Here is a 9,029-nt window from a genome sequence, read left to right on the forward strand (position 1 = left end):
CTTTTTTTGTTTTTGCAGATGCTAGACTAAGCAAACCAGCTGCTAGCCTTAGCTTGATATTTACAGAACAGACAATATAGTAATTTCAGCTCAAAACATCACTTGTGGATGTGCTTATAAATTGCATATAAGAATGATACAGTGCGCAGATCTCTTTTCATGCTGTTCATTGTTTTCTTTGATTGGTCCAGCAACTGCCTTTCTGTTTCAGTTTCTTGATGTGCACAACCACTATGCTTTTTTATGTAGTTCTAATCTTCTCATAATTCATGCCGGAAATGAAAAAAGAGAAAAACCAAAATGTTGAACTATTCCTTTAACTTGACCTCTCTTTATGATTGCCAAGGTTTGGAAAGTCTTAGTTATGATGTCCTACTAAAAATCTTGTGCTCAATCTCAAGGTAAAAGTATTATACCCCGAGGCTCCATGGATCTATAAGGGGCTGCTGTTCATTTTTTAAAGTGCAGCTATAATGGTCAGACTAATATCTATGTCAGTCTAACAAAAGATTAGACAAAGAATAAAATAGTGCTTTTTGAATTGATGTCAAAGAATTATTGATTACAGCGCTGTGTACTGTTCAAGAAACACACACAAATGAGCAGCTTTATCATGAGGCCATTCAGGAGGTGTCCAATTTCCCTTCACTAGTCATTGATAAGCGCTCTCCTTACCTGTCACTCAGGACTTAGACTGATTCCCTCTCAGCCCACAAGCCAAATTTAGTCACCACATGAATCTGTCACGCAGTGATGTTATCTGCAAGTAACCCAATCTCCCTCTTAGCCCTCCATCTGTCTTTCTTTCTATGTCTCTCTCCCCCTTTCTCTTTCCCTGTTTCCACCTAGTCCCGCCCTCTTTATTCCACTTGTACCTTTCACTGATTTTCCCACCCTCTGTCTTTCATCCACTACTCTCTTTGTGGAGGACCTCACAAACTAATCAAGTGTGGGGAGAACCTGACTTTGCATATAGATCATATCCACAGTTGACAAGGGATAGAGAAGAAAAATGTCTACATCGCTTACATATGAAGCCTTTCAGTAATGTGATGGATGAGTTGCATTTAGCTTCAGCAAACTTTTGAGACATTTCACTGATATGACTTGATTAATGACCAAGCTGAGACGTCCACTACAAGAAGGGAATCTGTTGGGGAGAGAAATTCTCCTCAGAAGATCTCCGATAAAATACTAAATGGCTGGTTCTGTCAGTCAGCCCCCTTATACACGTCAAAGAATACTGAGTAGATTTATGTGCAATCCAACGATTACGCTATACACAGTATATCCCTTAGTGGAAATTACACAATATGTTTTCAGGGATGAAAATGAAGCCCTAGAGGGTAGTGAGAAAAAAAAATCTGGTTAGTTTTAAATACGTTTCTCCCTTGTTTATGACTTGAGAACTGAATTACAAATGTTTTGCGAGGATAATGTTTCTAAATTCCTTATAAAAAATGATTCCATCTGTAAAATAGATGAAAAAAAAGTTTTGCAAGAATCTTTTTTTAAGTTTTTTTTCCACCTCTGAAAACAGGTGGTTAAAAAAAAATGTTTTGGCAAATTATTATCATTTTGATGGCGCTACTGTCAGGATCATTGTGTCTGAAGAGGCTGAAATATGACACTACTCCATGTACTAAATAGACGTTTTAGGTGAGTTTTAATTTTTCCATGCACTCTAATCACACCTTACTCATATTGTGTATTTGCAAATTGTGTAACATTACTTTCCTGTCTGTGTTTTGGCTAGAAATGAATTTCAATCAGCAATTATTTGCAGCTATACTGCTGTTGGCTGTTACCTTTCTAGCCGCTAACAGAAAATCATAGGAACCTAGGAAATGTCCACTGCATAGCTAACATTAGTTTACTCTTAACATGTATCATGTTACTGGGAACACTTCACCTTATACAAATTAGGTTTTTTAAAAAAAGCCAGAGCAATATAGATTAAAATAAATTTATAGCCAAAAGTAGACATAACATACAATATATGTCTTGTTTAAAAAAGCATGGAGAAATTTTACATCACCTGAAGAAAACATAAATGCTCTTAATTTTACCTAGAAAATGTGGTTCAGCCTCCTGTGGCCAAAATGAGTATCACAACAACACTGAAAAATTAGTTTTTTTCAACCTGTTTTCAGAGATGAAAAAAACTAACTTAGAAAAATGTTTGTTTTGTTTTGTTTTGTTTTTTTCAACCCCGCTTGTTTTACGAATGAAGAATGTTTTTTTTTTAAGAAATTTGGAAAGAGGCAACGCCTTTTATTTCACTTGTTCTTAAGTCATTAACACAGGAGAGAAAAACATTTAGACCAGACTTCAAAAATGGAACACCACAACTTTTTTCTTTCTTTCTCACTTGCCTCTGAGGGCTTCCATAAAATTGAGACGCCATCAGCAAAAAGGGGCAAAATAGGAAGTATCCTAAATGGTGATTGGCTGGTGGCCCACAGACTCCTACCAACTGCTTTGGTAATGGGCTCTAGAGATAAGGGAAATAATAGCGGAGATATAGGACAACTCTGGGGGGAGAGCCTTGAGACTCTAAACCTGAACAAGCATGCATCACCTGTCAGCACAAAACTGTAGACAGGATATTAAAATCCTCAATTATGAAAATTAGGGTTTTTTTAAGCCGGGGTGTTGTGAAGCTAAGACTTAATTAATCAATCACTAATGGTCAAATGTCTTCTAAGCATCTCGGGAGAGAATATCCCAAGGGGTTTATGACCTGTGAGCGCATCTTATATTATGAAGCAGGTGTTAAACATAATCAGAGCTGAATCTTAATTTTAATGAATCCTGCAGGGTCATAATGAGTGCCATTAAATACCACACGGCACAGCAAAGCATAGAAAACCAAGGCAATAGCTGGTTTAGATAATGTGACAATATGGAGCGCATGAAACAAATGAGCACCGTGTCTGGATTGTTATACTGCGGGAGAAAAGACGTTTTATTTTAACCTTTCAGCTGGCTGAAATCACAGTCCCCCTGACCCCAAAAGTCCTAAGTCCTTGTTCCCCACCCTTAATACAGGGATGCTTGGGGGCCATTTTTGCAAAATGACTAGGGCCAGGGGCCAGGCACAGCAGCCCTACACATGATCCTAACATTTTAAGACATTTTAAGGATTTTCGGACGTTTCAAGGATTTAAGGATGTTTAGGGTTTTAGGACATTGGGGGCATAGTTGAGGGGTGCTGGGTGCTATTCTGATGCTTTTTTACGTACTGTGGCATCTTATGTAGCCTATAATAAAAGTACAAAAACAATTCCAAGTGTGAACCACTTTTTTAAAGGTTATTGTTCTGGGATTTTAGCCTTTAATGGATAGGGCAGCACAAGCATGAAAGGGAGAGAGAGAGAGAGGGGATTACATGCAGCAAAGGGCCAAGGCTGGAATTGAACCTGCGGTCGCTGAAGTGAGGACACAGTCTCTGAACACAGGCCACCTACTCTCCCAACTGAGCTACTGGGCGCCTTGTTAATCATGTTATTTTTATTGTCCATTAGAAAATGGATGGAGGGGCTATAAGTTAAGTATCACTGCCCTTATATCATGACTATACCTAGATGATTAAATTGACTCTTTCTTGAATCCATAAATATACAGGAATATATCCAAGAAAAGTGCTGTGCTTCTTTTTCTCAAACCCTAGAATCACTTCATGTTTCTACAATAGAAAAAAAATTCTCCTTACATTCTCCTCTTGTGACAATGTGCAACTCGTGTTTTAGCCTACATTATATGAATTTCAAGTCTTAAAAAAAAAGATTAATAACACAGCTGAATGCCAGTCTATTCCTAGCTAGTACAGAGGCCACATTTGTGCAAAGAGTACAACATAAAGAGTGCAGTACAATCTTTTTTCCCCTAAAAAGAGCACAGTGTCCTGAGTCGAGGCTGCTGATGGAAGACAGGCACACAGGGAAAACTCTGAATCATGCACATCATTAAAGTTACACTCTGCCAAGCTCTGCACATTTAGTGTCTCATTAAAGGTGTGGTTTGACATCGGGTTTGGTGTGTTACTGCAGTTGTGATCGTGTACATAGGAAAGCTGCAGCGTCAACAAAGTTTTTGTTTGTTTGTAGAAGCCTGGCACTGAAGTCCATACCACCGTCAGCAGACACAGTGTCCGATGGATGCTTTCAAATAAAAAAGCCCAAACTATTCCTGAAAACTGAACATTTTTTTAAGAGTTACAGTTCCCTGTTTTTACCTCACCTCATTCTGTAGAAGTAGTTTAGTCACACACAGGTACACACACACATACAGGGATCAGTTTTTGTCACTTAGGAGGACATTGCATTGCCTTACATAGATTCCCTGGAGACTTAACCGTAACATGCTGTAACTGTTACCTGAAACAATTTCAGAGTTTACCTTGTGGGGACCAAATATGAGTTGAGTTGTAGTAAGGTAACTGAACTAAGTTTTGCCCCCAGAACCTCACAAAGGAAAGACACACGCATTATCACAATAGGACTGACTATAATGCTATTCCTTTTCCAACAATATGTATAGAATAAAATGTGCAACTGCAGAATTTATCTCTCCATTCTCTTTGTCTGATTGATTTTGTGTATAAGAGAATAAAGGAAAAGAAGAGCACAAGTATGTAACTGAACTCTTAATATGTTTAGCTGTCTGTGTGATCTTTTAAAAGACTTTATATGTAAATAATTTAAAATGGAAATTGGGTTCTGATTTTAAGACCTAATGAAAACATTTCTCTGCATAACTGTTGTTTTACTGATGGGATATCTTATCAAGCAAAAACATAATTTAAAATGTAAAGCACTTTTTTCTCTTTTATTTATTTATCTTTTTAGTTTTGTTGCAATTAAATGATGGCAGTAATCAATGTCTTTTTAATATAAAATTTAATGTAAGATGTTGAGTCGAGGGATGCAATATAATTTTTTGTTGTCTGTTATTGGCTCAAATCAGCCTGTTATCTTGTGAGAACAAGTTATTATCTTTTTTGCACAAGATAGTTAGGCCTATATTGTGCAAAAAAGATCATTTCTGCAAACAAAAGAACAACTTGTGCGTGCAAGATAATGATGTAGAAGTTTTTATCTTGTACGTGTGCGCACAAAATTAAAAAAAATAAAGAAATCACCTTTTTGGACTTCAGGGGCTCAGTATTATTGTTTCCCTTCAAAAGGTTATTAGAAAAGGTTATTTATGTTTTTATGTTTCAAGTATTTCATACCATAAACTTTATTCAAGCTTGCTCTTGGCCCTTTTACTTAATCCATTAGTTGAATATCATTAATGCATGCACTTAAGTACATATAAAGAAGTCTTTATTAGAGGTAAACACCCTTGGATGTGTTCTTGAACGGTGTTCCTCCATAAGAAACAGCCCTTGTATTGCCCTTAAGGTCGTTGCATCATTGCTTACATAGACTGTGTAACAGACAACTATCAAACATGTCCTTGCCAAAGTCATCTGTTGTCCTGCCATCACCAAACAAACGACTGCCTTCATTCTCTCACCTCTCTCCTTTCTCTAACCGAACATAGATCTCTATCTCTATGGGAATAAAGCCATCTTAGCATGTCATGTTTTTTAATATCCCCCTGTGCCCCCTATAAATATTTATTAAAGATGTGCTATTAAGATGGGCCAAAAAGGGCCCAGTGCTAGGCCGCAAGCAAACACCTTTTGTTTGACTTCTGTAATACACTTCTGGTTTAGAAGCTGAACTGCAAATGCTGTAAGAGAGCAGACATGCTCCAGCATCATAAGGCGCCAAGACATTTGTGCCCCTTTGCATCCATAAGTCTAGTCAGGACTTTGATTTAGCAATTCAAACTCAAAGCCATGTGAGAAGACAAAACAATGTAAGATTTAGAGGTAAGAAAAGAAAAACAAAAAGTTTAGACACACTTTGCTTCCCTGGTTGAATACTGAGATAAGCTGTTTACATGACATGAGTAGGGTAAATTGGTGATTAAGGACATGAAGGGAACAAATTACAGCTGCAGTTTACAGTTCACTGGAAAGAAAGCCATGGTTGAGGGGTTTTATTCATATTCAAGGTGACATTCAGTGCAATTATGTGGACTTACAGAGGGTTTACAGTGATGTGCGTCTCTTGTAATAGTTTGGGAACAGAGGTGCTAATGTATGAACATCAAAAACTGACTTTGGAAATGCGAACGGGATATATATCTTGAAATAATGCCTTGTTCCAAATTTTGAGATTAAATTTGAGTAACCCTATAGGCCAGACAGTGTTGGGACACATAACAGGCACATAACAGTTCTAACAGGAAATAAACTTGGAGCTGGGCAATATTTCGGTATTATATCAATATTATGATATGACACTAGTTATCATCATAGATTTTTGATAGTGTAATATTGTGTTGTCTTTTTCTGGTTTTAAAGGCTGGATTACAGGAAAATAGTGTAATTTTCTGAATTTACTAGACTGTCCAAGCTGTTCTGTTATTTGCCTTTACCCACCTTGTCATTTTATCCACATAACTGATGATTATTTATCAAAAATCTGATTGTGTAAATAGTGTGTGAAAACATCAAAAGCCAACCCTACAATATTAAAGTCCAGGTATTTGGTAAAAAAAATACTGATACTGATATTTAACTTTTGCCCTTATCACTCATCCCTAATTAGACCATTGTAATTTAATGCAGAGGTGAAATGTTTGACTAACTATCACCTTAACATTTAGACAAAACTGTCACAATGTCAGAGAGTGTAGCTGGCTATTTTGCTGGAGAATACTATGAATTCATTCATTTGAAATGAGTGACACGAGAACGAAACTTTTAATGTCTGTCTTTTTAAGGCAGAAAAGACCACATAAACTTTGTCCTCCTTCTCTCCCCTCTCACGTCTCTTTCCTATAACTCACCTTATTCCTATTTCTTCCCTTTTCCCCAGTCACACCAGCCCTCTGGCCCCTCCACCTCTCCATTTGGCTGCTGTACTTTCTGTCCTGCTTCGCTCTCCCTCCAAGGCCTTGCCTGGCCCAGTTTAGCTCAGCCACCAAAGCGTAAGAGTGTGCACGTGTGTGTGTGTGTGTGTGTGTATATATGTTGCTGTGCCTTCGCACCTTTGTCTATGCTTTTGTGTATGTGTACACCCAGGATGTGCTTATTAGCTGCAATTTTCCGCTTTGCTTAGCTCACATAGACTATTTTAAAAATGATATTTATTTTAGTAAAATATACTTTCATGTCCACACTGAGGGAACATGAGGTGAAGTATAAAAAAAATAAATTTACAGCAGCTGCAGTCACACTGACATGAGGGTTTCTACTTTTTAAATAAAAGTTCAAAGTGCAAATGGGGTGTCGAAGTAGCAGGCACATGATTTTTGTATAATCCACTCATCAACACACATAACACATATTTTGATATCTCCTCTGCACAGTGCAGGAGAGGTATCGAAATGCACATGTGTCAGTACAACTCGTTTTAAATTGAATGTACATCAGAAAGCATGGAGCATTACTCAAAATCAATAGAGATCACAAGAGCAAAGCATCAGACACATTTCAGTTTGACTAAGCGAGTACAAAATATACATATAAAGACCTGCAACATGCCCTATATTCTCTACAACTTGAGCTTGTTTAGCTGTGTGATTGGGATGCATGAGTTCTGAACTGCCATATGGTTAAATTAGCATAGAGTTTGGCTCTGTGTTCTTCTGGAAAGCTGGCATTGTATCAACAAATGAGTGAAATGTATCAAAGTGAGCTTGATTTTCTGAGCAATCTAGTAATTACCTAATCAACACATTGGCAACTCTCATTCTGTCAGTTTTTGGGATAGACATCATCATATTGTATTAAATACGTGAATAGGTTTTAATTAGTGTTGCAAACATGATTTACACTATTAAAAGAGTGGAATGGGCACTGTGTGTATGAACAACAAGTTTCCTCAATAAATCTCACAGTTACCATGAAAAAAAATATTGGCATTTAGGGGTAACTTTTTTTTCAGCCTGGACCCTTTTCCCCAATTTTCTGTGTCTCAGTGACCCACAGGTTCAACACTTTGGAACTGGCTCAGCATTGAGTGAGACAGGCTGCAGCGTAACCACTTGTGGCATGTTTGCACCACCAGTTTATATCCACTTAAGTGCTTGTTTTTGCCACTGACTCTGATTTTTATTTCAAGTGTCTGAAAACTTATGGAACGAACCGTACAGTGATTTGAAATTTTGTGAAAGACTAGGATTATTTTCATTCAACAAGTAACAGCCCTGAAATCACTATAGCCAAACCCACCTAACTCCATTCAGATAATCTGTAGTTTTATCACCGTGAAACACACTTCATTGAAAGTTAACAGGAAAAAAATAACACACTCACAAAAACTGCTGGTGGAAATAAACCCTTATTTAACCCAGTTACATGTGAAAATATAATGGCTCTATACATGCTAAAATTACTGTTTATTGAAATGGATTTTGCGGATTTCCGCTAAATATTTCAAGGGTAAAAGACCTCATTCTTTACAAAAAGGTATTTTTTCTGCAGGGATCCTTTTTATTTTCAGTTTTCCGACACTTACAATAACAATGCAAGTCTGTTAGTGGCAAAACAAGCACTTCTACTTTTAAGTTTTTGGGGGATTTTTTATTATTTTTTTTCGGTTTTTATGGCCTTTATTTGATAGAATAGCTCGAGAGATGACAGGAAATGGGGATGAGAGAGAGTCAGGGATGACATGCAGCAAAGGGCTGCCAGTAAGACTCGAACCCGGTGCGGCTGCAACAAGGACACACGGCCTCTGATTATAGGGCACGGGCTCTACCAACTGAGCCACCAGGTGTACCCCAAAACAAGCACTTTAGGTGGATGTAAATTGCTGGAACAAACATGCCCTGTGTAGTTACACTGGAATACTGAACCAATTTTCCAAAAAATGTTGTCACCATTAGTCACTTAGATACAAGATCATGGGAAACTAGCGCCCAGGTCGAAAATAGCAAACTTACCTTTTAAGCAGAGAGGAAAT

This window comes from Plectropomus leopardus, chromosome 13 (genome assembly GCF_008729295.1).
Source record: "Plectropomus leopardus isolate mb chromosome 13, YSFRI_Pleo_2.0, whole genome shotgun sequence".
Lineage (NCBI taxonomy): Eukaryota > Metazoa > Chordata > Actinopteri > Perciformes > Serranidae > Plectropomus > Plectropomus leopardus.